At 43.4% G+C, this 14,531-nt stretch overlaps 1 long non-coding RNA gene across 1 annotated transcript; it reads right to left on the reverse strand.

Annotated features, from left to right (window-relative positions):
- Positions 1–257: 257 nt before the first annotated feature.
- LOC139356431 (uncharacterized) lies at positions 258–9,654 on the reverse strand. The gene is made up of 3 exons (XR_011608337.1): positions 8,800–9,654; positions 8,220–8,307; positions 258–721 (listed from the first exon to the last, which is right to left on the reverse strand). It is a non-coding gene; the product is annotated as an uncharacterized lncRNA (long non-coding RNA).
- Between the last annotated feature and the right edge of the window lie 4,877 nt (positions 9,655–14,531).

The raw sequence follows: 14,531 nt of genomic DNA on the forward strand, positions 1-14,531 counted from the left end.
GAATTGTTTGGACCTGGGAGGCGGAAGTTGCTGTGAGCTGAGATCATGCCACTGCATTCCAGCCTGGGTGACACAGCAAGACTCTGTTGAGACAGACAGACAGAGAGAGAGAGAGAGAGAGAGAGAGAGAGAAAGAGAGAGACCAAGAGAGCCTGTTAAGAGATTTGAAAATAGTTACCCCTAGAAGGAGGAACTATTAGAGCAAGGCTAGAAGCGACTCTTTTTTCATAATAGACCACGTAAAACAACTGTTTTCTTTCATACTACATGCATGTAGGACTTTTATTAATACAATTAATTTTTAAAAGACCAAAGAAAATCGAGTGAGTCTACATTGTGTTGTTAGAATGTCTTGCTTCAAATCCCATTTTCTTAACTAGATCCGGGATCACTAATTCTCTGAACTTCAATATCCTTATCTTTGAAGGGATCACAGCAGCGCCTGCTTCATGGAATTGCTGTAAGGGTTTAGGGAGAAAACATTGCTCAGCACGAGACATAGCATACATGAGAGGTCATCTAGCAATCCGAGCATGCTTTTCCGTCTCCTGCTTCTGCCGATATTTGAATTCCTATTTTGAAACAGCTCACGGAACTATCGAGCTCTCCGGTAAGGACGCCCGGTAGGAGGTGGCCACCTGGCTTTGAATACTGACCCATGATTTCTTCGGGCCCGTAACCTTGGACATTGGCGTAACTTCTCTGTAGCAGGTTAAATTATCTGTGAAGTGGAGAAAATAATGGAAGCTATAGCATAGGGCCGCTGGGAAGAAAAAAAAGTACATACTGTGTAACACTCTACGATCAGAGCCTGCCATGCAGTACACAATTACATATGTGCCATCATTTTTATTTCTATTTTATTTTATTTTATTTTATTTTATTTATTTTATTTTTGAGATGGAGTCTTGCTCTTTCACCCAGGCTGGAGTGCAGTGGTGCAATCTCAGCTCACTGCAACCTCTGCCTCCCAGGTTCAAGCGATTCTCCTGCCTCAGCCTCCCAAGTAGCTGGGATTACAGGCGCCCGCCACCATGCCCAGCTCACAGGCATGAGCCACAGCACCCGGCCTGCCATTGTTTCTATTATTTTGCTTTAGAACTGTAGGGTATATGTCTATTATTATTATTAACGGAGACAGGGTCTCGCTCTATCACCCAGGCTGAAGTGTAGTGGTGCAATCTTGGTTCTCGCACCTCTGCCTCGCAGGTTCAAGCAATTCTTGTGCCTCAGCCTCCCAAGTAGCTGGGATTACAGGGGCCCACCACCATCCAGGCTAATTTTTTATACTTTTAGTAGAGATGGGGTTTCACCATGTTGGCCAGACTGGTCTTAAACTCTTGACCTCAAGGGATCCACCGACCTTGGCCTCCCAAAGTGCTGCAATTACGGGCATGAGTCACCGTGCCCTGCCACCATGTCTTTAATTATTAAAAGAACTTTCTGTTAATATATTGACCAGGTCGGGCAACAAGAGCAAAACTCCATCTCAAAATAGATATATTAATCCATCATTACATATATAGTAATATATATAATTTTATATATAATCCATCATTTTACATATATAAATATACTGATTTATGTATCTTTTTATGTATATTATACATATATAAAAATATTTTAGAATACAGGTCCAGTTAGACTCATAACAGTGGTACCAATTAACTCTCCCTTCAACTTTAGAATGATTTTTCTTAGAGTATACATGCATTTAATTTATCTACCAGCCTCTCTGTCCAAAAGAAGAATGCCTGTATCGGAATTAGGCAGCCCGGGGCCAAAGCCCAGCTCTACCACTGGCCAGCGGAGTAACACTGAACAAATCGCAGAGCTTCTTAACTTCCCTGTCATTCTGTGTCCGCGTTTGCACAATGCACATAAAATAAAGTCGGCCTCATCAGGCTGAGGAAAGGATTACATCTGACATTGCATGTAAAGTGCTTCTTTTCATTCCCAGCACATGATACATTATCGATAAATGTCAAATGTTAATAGAATCATTAGCATTAGCATTATTGAAATATTTCCTGCCATTCAGGACCTTGATCAAGGGATACATTTTCTCTAAAGTTTTTCCAGAAAATTGATACTGTTACTGATTTCCGATTTTCAAAATGTGCACTTATTTGATATGTTTCATAGAGAGGGGTCCCTGATCATTTGTTGATAGCCCAGGGCAATAAATGCATTGATCATCTTAAGTATGTTAACCAGAATGTAATTTTTAATCACTTACTCTTTTTAACATTTAAAAAAAATATTTATTGATATATTATTGTTGTACATATTTATGAGGTGCATATATTTTGATACATGTATACCATGTGTAATAATCAAATCAGGATAACTAGGATATCCATCAGCTCAAACATTTATCTTTTTTCACATTATTCAAAATAGTTCAAAATATTCAAAATATTCAAAATAGTTATTTTGAAATATACAACAAATAATTCTTAATGATGAGGTTGGTGCAAAAGTAATTGCTGTTTTTGCCATTACTTTTAATGTTACTTTTAATCTGTTCAGTGTCACTTTTTTTTTTTTTTTTTTTTTTTTTTTGAGACGGAGTCTCACGCTGTTGCCCAGGCTGGAGTGCAGTGGCGCGATCTCGGCTCACTGCAAGCTCCGCCTCCTGGGTTCACGCCATTCTCCTGCCTCAGCCTCCTGAGTAGCTGGGACTACAGGCGCCCGCCACCGCGCCCGGCTAATTTTTTGTATTTTTAGTAGAGACGGGGTTTCACTGTGGTCTCGATCTCCTGACCTTGTGATCCGCCCACCTCGGCCTCCCAAAGTGCTGGGATTACAGGCTTGAGCCACCGCGCCCTCAGTGTCACTTTTAATGGCACCAGCCTAATATAATTTCCCTGCCATACTATCAAATACTGGAACCTATTTCTTCTATTTCCCTGTACTTTGGTGTCCATTAACCAACATCTCTCCATCCTCCTTTCCCTGCTTCTCTTCCCAGCCTCTGCTAACCACCATTCTACCCTCTGCCTCCATGAGGTCCGCTTTCCGAGCTCCCACAGACGAGTGAGAATATGCAATATCTATCTTCCGTGTTTGGCTTAACTCACCTAACATCATGACCTCCAGTCCCATCCGTACGACTGCAAATGGCAGGATGTTGTTCTATTTTGTGGCTGAATGATACTCCATTGTAGAATGCAATATTTTTCTTGTTCTTTTTCTTTTTTTTCTTTCTTGAGACCAAGTCTCACTCTGTTGCCCAGGCTGGAGTACAGTGGCATGATCTCGACATACCACAACCTCCACCTCCCGAGTTCAGGCAATTCCCCTGCCTCAGCCTCCCTAGTAGCTGGGATTACAGACATGCCACCACACCCGGCTAATTTTTGTATATTTAGTAGAGAGAGATGGGGTTTTGCCGTGTTGGCCAGGCTGATCTCCAACTCCTGGCCTCAAGAGATGCTCCTGCCTTGGCCTCCCAAAGTGCTGGGATTCTAGGTGTGAGCCCTTGTGCCTGGACGAGAATGTAATTTTCTTAAAGGAAAACCCCAGAGCACATGGCTCTAAACAGATTGTAGGTGCTAAGAAGGTAAGTGCTGACTTTTTCTCTAATTGACAAGCCCTTTTCCTGCGTCTATCTCGTACAATGGAAAATAGCAATGACAACTATAGTCTTTTTGAGCACTTGCTCTGTCCCAGGGATCTCACAGTCTTGCAGTTCCTCCTAGTAGCAATATGGAAAAGTGGATGTGTGTTTCCGTTTTCTCCCGCTGCCCCAACGTTAGTAGCTTAAGCCAATAATACCTGGGTATTTTCCACACACCTGTGAATTTTCTGCTTAGACCTGTGTGTGAAGCCTGAGCTCACACTGCAGCTGCAGTCAGTGTGCTGGCTGGCAGGGACGAAGGGCTCACCTGCATGCTGAGTGCATCGGGCATAGCGGATGCTGTTCCTCTTTCTTTGCAAGGTCTTTCTCTCCAAGATTCTTTACAGAATGGAGGCTCACAACTGTGTCCCAAGCAGCCAAGCTCTGGGGTCTTGTGCTCCCTCCCTTGAACAATGTTTGCATCCTGCTGGCTGAGCCGTGTTTGCATCATGTGTTCCGAAGTCCCGCTGGCCAAGCCCAGATTCAATGTGGACGAGAAACACACAGCAAATGAGAGCTGAGCAGGGCTATTCCTGGAGTGTCTTCATCTACTGGGGCTTCTATAACAAAATACTTCAGACTATTAGGCAATTTATGAACCACAGAAATGCATTGCTCACAATCCTGGAGGCTGGACAGATCAAAGAGGCAGCAGATTTTCGAGCAGGTCAGGGCCTGTTTCTCATAGATGGTACCTTCTCTGCATCTTCTCATGGTGGGAGAGGCAAACACCCTCCCTCAAGCCCTTTTATCAGGGTACTAACCCCATTCATGGGTACCTCACCTTCGTGACTTCATCACTTCCCAAAAATCCCACTCTTAATCTTCTTGGGAGTTAGCTTTCAAAATATGAATTTTGGAGAGAAACATACCTCCAGATCATAACACGCAGTCATCTAACAAAGTGCAACCTTAAGTTTACAAATAAGGAAACTGTGGCTCATAGATATTAAGAACCTTGCCTGGCTGGGCACGGTGGCTCACATCTGTAATCCTGGCAATCTGGGAGGTCAGGGTAGAAAGATTGCTTGAACCCTGAAGTTCAAGACCAGCAGGGGCAACATAGTGAGTCCCTGTTTCTATGATAAAGTAAAAATTAGGCTGGGCATGGTGGCACATCCCTGAAACCTCAGCACTTTGGGAGGCCAAGGCAGGTGGATCAGGTGCTTGAAACAACCCCTTCTTCGGCAGCTCAGGCTGCTGAAACAGAACACCGCAGCCTGGGCGCTTCAACCAAAAGAAAAATGCATTTCCTCTCAGTTCTGGAGATGGAAAGTCCAAGATTGAGGTGCCAGCAGTGTTGATGTCTGACAAGGCCTCTCCCCTTGGATTCAAAGGGCCACCTTCTCAGTGTCCTCACATGGCCTTCCCTTTGTGTGCGTGGGAGAGAAAGAGATCGCTGGTCTTCTTCCTCTTCTTGTGAGGACACCAGTCTTGTTGGATTAGGGACCCGACCTTATGACATCATTTAACCTGAATGACCTCCTTAAATGCCCTGTCTCCAAATACAGTCACATTTAGGGTTAGGACTTCAATATATGGATTTGAGGGGACGTGATTCAGTCCGTATTGTCTAGGAATGTATTGTCTAGAGGAATACAGGCCGTATTGTCTAGAGGAAGCTTGGCAAAGAGCTGGGCTGGTATCACTTGAGCTGTGTGAGGTCCAGGCCCTTGGAGGCCACTACTCATGTCTAAGCCTGAGTCTTGCAGGAGACCCTCAGAGGCTGACTTCCAGCTGCGGCACCCCTAAAATGTGTTCCCATGCACTCCAAGCCTTTGTTTTGCATTCAAACAACTAAAAACAGCAAAAGAAAAAAAAACAAAAAAACACACAACAAATAGGGACTAAAATCTTTAAGACTTCACACACACACAATTTCAAAAGGCTGTTTGTTAGTCAAGAGCTACTAGAAATGACTTTTCTGTTATTGTTATTTATTTAAAAATTACTATACATCAGGGATCTCCTACATAGCTCGCATATACATTCAACTGACATGGTTCTTCCCCTCAGCTCTGCACTAAAATCCAAGCTCACAAGAGCGGAGATTTTGTTTGTTTACTCATGTTGCAATCCCAGTGCAGAGAACATATTGCTCTGCACACAGTAGGCGCTCACTAACTGCTGTTTGGCTGGAGAATGGATGAGTGCAGTGCAGAAACGTGCACGTGCCTAAGTACTTTCTGATTCTGTGTCTCTTAAGGAGATAGTATTTTGCTCTTGTATTGAAAATGACTTTGCATGTTTAATTAAAATGATGTGTTCAGGCAGACGCACGTTCATGTTGCTTGGCAGTGAAACACCCGTGCCTAAATGTGTTCTTAGACATTTGTTGAATAAAATGATGGGTGAAAGAGTCAATGAGATTGGAATAGACTAAGATGAGTGGGAAGACTTTCACTAAGTGACATTTTTGAAGCAGCATTTTAAGACTGACCGGGTCACTGTGTGCAGAAGTCTTGAGAGACGGAGAGGGGAGAGCATGACTGGAGGGAGGAAAGGTTGGAGGCAGAGCCCAGACCTGCCTGAGGCAGGGAGGGCAGAAGCGGGGCAGCGCCTGGGAACACCCAACAGAGGGGACATATCGGGGTATCACTGAGAGGGCGAAGGGGAAAGTCGTCTTGGTTTTTGAGAAGAAGAAAGTATTTAGGTCGAGAGGAAGAAAGCAAACTTTTTTTTTTAGACGAGGTCTCGCTCTGTCGCCCAGGCTGGAGTACAGTGGTGCCATCAAAGCTCACTGCAGCCTTGACCTCCTGGGGGCAAGAGATCCTCCCACCTCAACCTCCCTGGTAACTGGGGCCACAGGTGAGCACCACCGTACCTAGCTAACTTTTTAAAAAATTTAATTTTGTGGAGATGGGGTCTTGTTATGTGGCCCATAGGCTGGTTGCAAACTCCTGGCCTCAAGTGATCCTCCCACCTAGACCTCCCCAAGTGCTAGGATTACAGACATGAGCTACCTCACCAGGCTGGGAACAAGCTCTTAAACCTCAAGTGTGAGGCTCGAGGGAAAGTAAATACCATCAACCCGTTAACCAAAGGGTGAGGCCTTGTTTGGGCAGTTACGGCTCACCTGCCTACCTCCATCCTCTCCTATGGGGAAGCTCTGCTGGCCTCATGATGGTGTTTGTCAGATCACACTGAGATTTTTCTATGCTGAGCAAGGCTGTGAAGGTCTACGGTTAAGGCATGGATTGCAAACCCAAGTGCTATGGACTGAATGTCTGTCCCCAACCCCCCTGGGCCAAAGGCCTATGCCGAAGCCCTACCTCCTGAGGTGATGTATTAGGAGGTTCCGCCTTTGGGAGGGGGAAGGTTTAGATGAGGTCAGGAGAATGACGGCCTTGAGATGGGATTCTAAAGGAACCACAGGAGGCTTGCTTCTTTCTGTGCCACGTGAGAAGACAGTGGGAAAGCAGTCATCCCCAAGCCAGGAACAGAATCCTCACGCAAAACCCACCACACTGGTACCCTGTTCTCAGATTTCCAGTTCCAGAAGTGGGAGGAATAACTGTCTGCTGTTTAAGCCACCTGCCTCAAGTATTTTGTTATAAGATCCCAAACCGATTAAGACATCAAGACCCAGGAGACTGGGTTCTGAGTTGATAGTCTCCGGCTGTGTGAGTCTGGTCAAATCATCCTAGTTCACCAGCTCATACTTCTTTTCTCCTCTGTTAAAGAATAGACTCTCTGTATCAGAAGGTTGCTACGAGAACTCAAGGCAGAGGATGGAACTTGTGTAGCACACTGCTCAGCACGTCATAATTGGCAGCCGTAGTTATCAGCCTCTCAGACTTTAAATTTAGGTGGCTCTGGAGAAAAAGAAGCCTCAACATCATTTTCTTTTTCAGATGATCTAGGAGTCAGATCACCTGAGTCCTAGAGCCCAACCACCCTTGGAGGCCACGTGGTACAGAACAGCAGCCAGGCACCAAGGTACCTGACACCAAGACAATACTCCTGATCGCTATCATGAACCAATCTATGCCTTATGGACGAGCTTCCATGAGCCTAAGGAGGAACCACAGATGTGAGCTGGCTCGTTTACCTTGTCCATTCCCTGCCTGAGAGACCTCCTCTGAGTGCCCAGGTGAGGAACTTCCTTCACGTTCCCTTCCCTTTTCAACATCTATAGGCATTTATGCGCCAGGCATCTGAAATCCCAATGCTTTGGGTGGCTGAGGCAGGAGGATCACTTGGAGCTAGGAGTCTGAGACCAGCCTGGGCAACATAGTGAGACCTTGTCTCTACTAAAAATAAAAATGAAAAAAATTTAGCTGGGAGTGGTGGTGTGCTCCTTTAGTCCCAGCTACTCAGGAGGCTGAGACAAGAGACTCACTTGAGCCTGGGAGGTCGATGCTGCAGTGAGCCATGATTCCACCACTGCACTCCAACCTAGGTGACAGAGTGAGACCCTATCTATCTCAAAACAAAGCTAAAAAGCCTTTACACATCTCTCAGTTTTCAAATGAACGCTTATATAAAAGCCTGCTGTGTAAAGCAGATTTAAGTAGATCTGCCCAATTTATGCACAGATCAGTGAGGGACAGAGCGGGGAACAGGGTGGCCGGGAGGAAAACACGGATACACGCACCTTCAGTCCTAGCTGCTGTCCTGGCTGGTGAAGGATAAGGCGAGGTTGAGACTCTCAGACTCCAAATTCGGAACAATACTATTGGTCTCTGATTTGTTAGGGTGAAAAGAGAGAAATACAACGTGACCAATCTATTCTGGGCCCACAACGTATCAGCAATTATCCTCCAACCACCACCCTGCAACACAGTATTCAGACTAAATTTCCCTGGGAGAATAGACCGCAAGCATGGAAAGCACCTTTTACAAAATTAGAGACCTGTGGATTTCCAGAAGCTAAAAATGACAACGGGCTTTTATCAGGGGTCCACAACCACTCCTTAAAAGTCTTATGAGTTTGCAGCCCACGTTGGCATTCTGCAAAGAGACCTCCGTCCCCAGGGCATATTCCTTTCCCAGAAGTGGAGTGGACGGTGCTAGGACCCAACGGCACACATTTGCAAAGTGTTTGGCCAATGTTCTGGAACGCAGCCTGTGGCTGTTCAATAAAACTTTCCTCAGAGCAAACAAGCAGGTTCTAGAGGTAATCACACATAGCCTCTTATTCCCATTAGCAACCCCAAACAAGCAAGTGGCCTTACCTAAATAGTAGAGAAGCCTAGGTTATTTTTAAATGTGCTCACTTGAATGTGTTTCACAATTTGTGATTTCCTAACAACAAAAAGCATGGTACAACTGCTGAAATGACAGGAGAACTGTGAAGCAGACAGAGCAAGTAGAGAAAGAGGCAACCTAGGGCAAGGCTCACATTACAGATGAAGGCAAAGAAGGAAGCCCTATGTAGAGGAGGCTCTTTCTGTCTTTGGAAAGTCCGATGAAAATCGGGTCTAGAAAACTAGCAATGACTTTGGAGATGAGCGGAGGAATGCATTAGGCGGCTTTTCTCTCAACGTCTTTGGCTTCCTGTATATTTAAAAATAAATGTCTGCCGAGCTAGCTTTGAGGAGTGCATCTGCAAAAGCAGCCCGATTGCAAAGCCCAGGAGGTTTCAGCAAGTGAGGGAGGTGGAGGCCTCTTGGTTTTCCATCATATTTCTCTGAAGGCTTCAGGTGCTCCAGGAGGTCACCGCCTGCTGAGTCGGTTCAAGTCAACATGACCCAGCTGGAAACCCCACAGCCCGGGCAGTTGAGCCACCGCAGTGTGGTGGGAACACTGCACGCCTCCGAGCTCCGCCACCCAGCCTTCTCAAGCCGTGCTGCCACCCTCCTGCAGACCTGGGTGAAGAGGGGCACGAGGCTATCCTACAGAGACGCTGGGGGTGACAGCTGCAGAATCTCCAAACCTTGCTTGGCTGAAAACAAAAAGGAAAGCAAACGTTAAGTCCACATTTTAATAAAACAGAAATTTCAATCTTCTGGACACCTGATTATACAAGTCGAGCTATTTCTTTTGAATCGCATCTGAAATCAGCAATTCTCACATATTTCAAGAGAAAATTGGACCGGGCTTTAAATGTATGATATTATTTCATAATAAAATTTACTTTTTAATATACCTAGTAACTGACAACCTAATGTTACAGTCCACCATGCTTTAAAGAGACTCACGTAATGACCTGAAGGAAAATTCCCCTGGGAGACTGTCATTTCTTGGACAACTCCTTTCATCTGTAAAGGAGGAAATGAGTCAGCTTTGCTAAGCATTATCTCATGATTGGTGTTTTGTTATTAAGTAGGGAGAGAACACATTTTGTTAACTATAAAGCCTGTTATTACCAAGGGTACAGGTCACTAGTGAAACCTCCTCTTCAAACAACTACAGGTTCTGTTGTCAAAGATCTTAACAGGCTCTGATTGGAAAAGCGCCTGGCTGGTCACAGGACTGCATGACTCACCGCTCTGTTCAGCATTAGCTAAACACAAAGCCAAAAGAACAGAATCAGCTTCATGATGTCACTTCTTCTCTATGTGTCTTTACCATCGCTGAGATATGTTAGAGGTTGTTGAGTAATACACGAAGCTTTCAAATAAGAAGAATGTGTGTGAGATACTGAGGGTGAGAACACATTTCAGGGTTATGTTTGAATACAAACACAAGACATGCTCCAGGAATTCGGGGTTTGTGTTACTTGTTGATACAAAGCGTTCTGCAAGGTTGTAGAGCGTATACACTAATCACCTAGGTTGGTTAAAGCTTAACTCAACTGAAATATTTTGGGCTTAAAGAACCATTTAAGAATATCAAGTTCTCAGAACCGATTGAAAAGAAAGAGCTCTCATCTACAGTTACCTGAAACTTACCAAAAAGTTCCCTGCAAAGATCCTAAATGTGTCTCAGAATCAAGGAGAAATATAAACACTGTTTCTGTATAGGTGGTGGGATACGTTTCTATCTTCCTTCTATTCTTTTACGTATATTTAAAGAGCAGGCATTGCTTTTCTAGTTTAAAAAAAAAGTGGAAAAAGAAACTTTTTCGCTTTTCTCAGAGTTACCTCTCTATGGTAAAAAACTCAAAAGCCAAAATGAAGGACAGAGTAAGTCGACAGCCACCTTAAATCTGTGTTGACACCTTTCTTTGTAATGTCAGCAAAACTGTGTGACTGAAGATGAGATCACTGTTTACCTAGCTCTGCTATTGGTCTGAAACGAGCCAGTGTGAAAGAAATTCCCATATTTATCTGTTGGTGTAACCCTTGCAGCAATCTCTCCTAAGATGTTGAATCACTCATTTTGGTAAGACCCAGCCAAAGATGAAGAAAGTGTATCTAATCCAGCTGATGAAATGACTTACTTAGGACAGATTTATTTGGAAAGTTGCATACCGGGGCAGGGCAGGGAGCGTTTCATTTGGGAAACGTTTGGTATCATGTGAAAAAGTTATGTTTCTTTCAAATTGAGCAAATCGTTATTTAACTTCCTTTTTCCAGCCTTGCCTGTTTGCTTCTGGGAGGCCGTAAGAAAATATAGAAGGTGTGTCAGACTCAAAAGAGGAAGTTAAGAGTCTGTAATGAAATGCCACATTCCCCTTCCTTACTCCCAACTAATATAGCTTGTTTTTTAAGAAACTTGCTTCTATACACACTGTCCAGTTTGTTCTGTGAAAGTTGTAGGGTTCAAATAATGGGTATTTGTCACTGAGTTGTACTTTCATGGAAATATCACTTGAGCAATAACTTTTTAATTTTGGGTTTTTTTTTTTTTTTTTTTAGACAGGATCTCACTCTGTAGCCCAGACTGGAGTACAGTGGCACCATCTTGGCTTACTGCAGCCTTGACCTTCTAGGCTCCAGCAATACTCCCACCTCAGCCTCCCTAGGAAGTGGCACATGCCACCATGCCCAGCTAATTTTTGTAGAGATGGGGTCTCACCATGTTTCCGGGGCTAGTCTGGAACTTCTGAGCTCAAGTGATCCACCTGCCCTGGCCTCCTAAAGTGCTGATATTATAGGCATGAGCCACCACGCCCCACCAAGCAAAAACTTTTGCCCTCTCAGTCTTCCATGATCAGACAGAGTTCTGAGTCACTTTTATGCCCCATTCACGCAACTTCACGTCGGCTGTTTTTCCTTGGGATATAGCCTCTGCTCCGTGCCCTGACTCAATGCCAGTTCCCAACTTGCAATTATGTTCCTTGGTGTGACATCCTATATGCTGTATGTCCAGGGAGAAGTGTGGCTCACTGTAACCCTGACTAATTACTACAAAATAAGTCCTCACAACCTAAGATGGGCATCATGTTAAAAGACAGCTTTCAACACAACCCACGTAGCCCCAAGGGTAATACCAGGTACACCAGGTGTTCCCCATGTGTGCTTCCAGACAGATTCCAACAGTCAGTCATGACCAGACAAATATGTTTCCAATACGGACGTAGGCTTGGGATCACTCTGAAAAGCGAGGAAAATTGTATCACAGCACGTTTATATAAACTGATCTTGGACTTAGGACAGTTTAAAAGAGATGAAAGCATCAACTAGAGTAACTTCATTTTTTCTTGCAACTCATTCAAAATGTATGTATTTTGCAAAAAAAAAAAAAAAAATTTTTGAGACAGAATTTCACTCTGTTGCCCAGGCTAGAGTGCAGTGGCCTGATCTCGGCTCACTGCAAGCTCCGCCTCCCAGGTTCACACCATTCTCCTGCCTCAGCCTCCCAAGTAGCTGGGACTACAGGTGCCTGCCACCAAGCCTGGCTAATTTTTTGTATTTTTAGTAGAGTCGGGGTTTCACCATGTTAGCCAGGATGGTCTGCAAAATTATTTTTATGTAGACTTTCATACAGGCTACAAAAGACCTTCGCAGGATTAGAGGCATTCCTCCTCTCTAGCTGCCCAGTGAGTCTTGGTCTCCCCAGCCCCTCTCTCTGCTGCTCCCCCACTTCACCCCATCAATGGTGGGTCCCCTTCTTACTCCTCCAAGGTCCACTGTGTGCACAAAGCGTCTTCCCATATTCAAACCGGTTTCCAGTCAAACAGGTGACAAATTCATTCCAATGAAATTATCTGTGACCATTCACCTCTCCCACGTGCACCAACATCTTAAGCCGGAGAAGCAATACTTGTTTGACTCCAGTGAGTAATAAGAGATCATTATAAATGGAAGAGAGAGGGTCTTCCCGCAGCCCCAGAAGTTCAAACACAGATTTTCCAGCTGCTTCTGCCACTTGAATGCCACATACATATTTTTCTGAATAAAAACCAGACCAATTATTTTTTCAGGTTAGTAATTTTACCTATATATGAAATGCCTTACAAATGTGTAACATTTAAATTGTAGGTACTATACATTCAATTTTCTTTCATCAAGTGGTGTAAACTCACTAAAAGTCAATATTCTCGTAGAAAACACAAAAGTCCTAGTAGTCATGCCAATCAGTAAAAGGGATGACCATGAAAAGGGGATGTGGCTATAAAATCAGCAATAGCATTTTCCTGGCTTTATTGCCCCTCAGTGAAGCTATGCTGCAAACCACCCTCACTGACATGTGCTCCCCTGTTTCAAAGCAAACTTCAATCTCCTCCGTAACCATGCCCAGAAAAACACTTTTCTGTAATGAATGGTATATTTTTTTGCAATTTAATATAACTATATGTATATATTTTTAAATATTCAATATCTCATTTTTTGTTGATATTTTATGTCACATTCTCAACGCATTTGGCACACCTACTATAAGAGTGAATGCATATTTTTTTTAAAAAACAAAAGGAAGAAAAGGAGGAAGGGAAGGGAAGGGAAAGGGAAGGGGAGTAGTGGAAGTAGAAGGGGAAGAAGGGAGGGAGAGAAGGAAGGCAGCAATCTTCCAAAGAAGTAAAAAGAGATATTAACCCCTGCTGGTAATGCTAGTTGACACATTTTCAAAAAACTGAATTACCATAAAAGTCACTGCCAAAAAAGCTACTGATATGATTTGGTTCATTTTTACTTATTAGAAAATGGGTTGAATTAGAGTGAAATCACCTCAAATGTCCATGGCAACTCTGAGTCAGGCTGCTTTATGCTTTTATCATTGTCTCATTTAGTATGAAACAGAGAACAGTTATATATATATATATATCTATACATGTGTGTATAGATATATAAACTATATATAGCTACATATAGAGTTATATACACATATATATAGTGTATGTGTATATATATAGAGAGAGAGAAAGAAGTAGGCTTTTTATAAACTATCTTGAGCTAAAAATAGAAGTATAACGCTATTCTGTGTTTGAAGAAAGACCATTCTGTCATGCCGTGACACCAGTTAAATATTGTGCAATTATTTTTTCAGTGAATTTGAGACATCTGATGATTATTGATCTCCTTCCAAATATCTCAACATCAACATCAAACAAAGCTGCTGAGAGGCGGTGATCCAACTTCAGAGCCTTGTAGAAGGCTGACTTCTATCTGGTCATCCCATTCTTAAATCACAGCAGTGGATTCTGGACAAAACTGTAGGTTTCTTGTCTTTTGAAGCACATGGATCCCATATAACCAAGCCTGTAAGTTGCCTATCAGTTAGAGACCAGGCTGAAATAATAAGCAAATTAGGGAACAATTAGTGTCTTCAGGTACCTACACAGTAGCATATGTGTGCAATTTCATATTCCGAGGACACGATCAGAATTTGTGAATCACTCAGGAGTTACAAAAAGTCAAATCACAAAAGGCATGCTTTGCTCTGCCTTGCTTGCTTACGAAATCATAGTTTCTTAGAAGGATTAAAAATATTGATGTTAACCCACAGAGTATGTGAGGTAGACTTACCAAAGCAACAATGACATCTATCAAACAGACACACTCAGTACAGGCATGAGACTGCCTTTAAACATTATTAGCTGATGTTGAAGATGACACGCTCACTGTGTCCCATTTCTAATTTA

Source organism: Macaca nemestrina, chromosome 9, assembly GCF_043159975.1.
Source record: "Macaca nemestrina isolate mMacNem1 chromosome 9, mMacNem.hap1, whole genome shotgun sequence".
Lineage (NCBI taxonomy): Eukaryota > Metazoa > Chordata > Mammalia > Primates > Cercopithecidae > Macaca > Macaca nemestrina.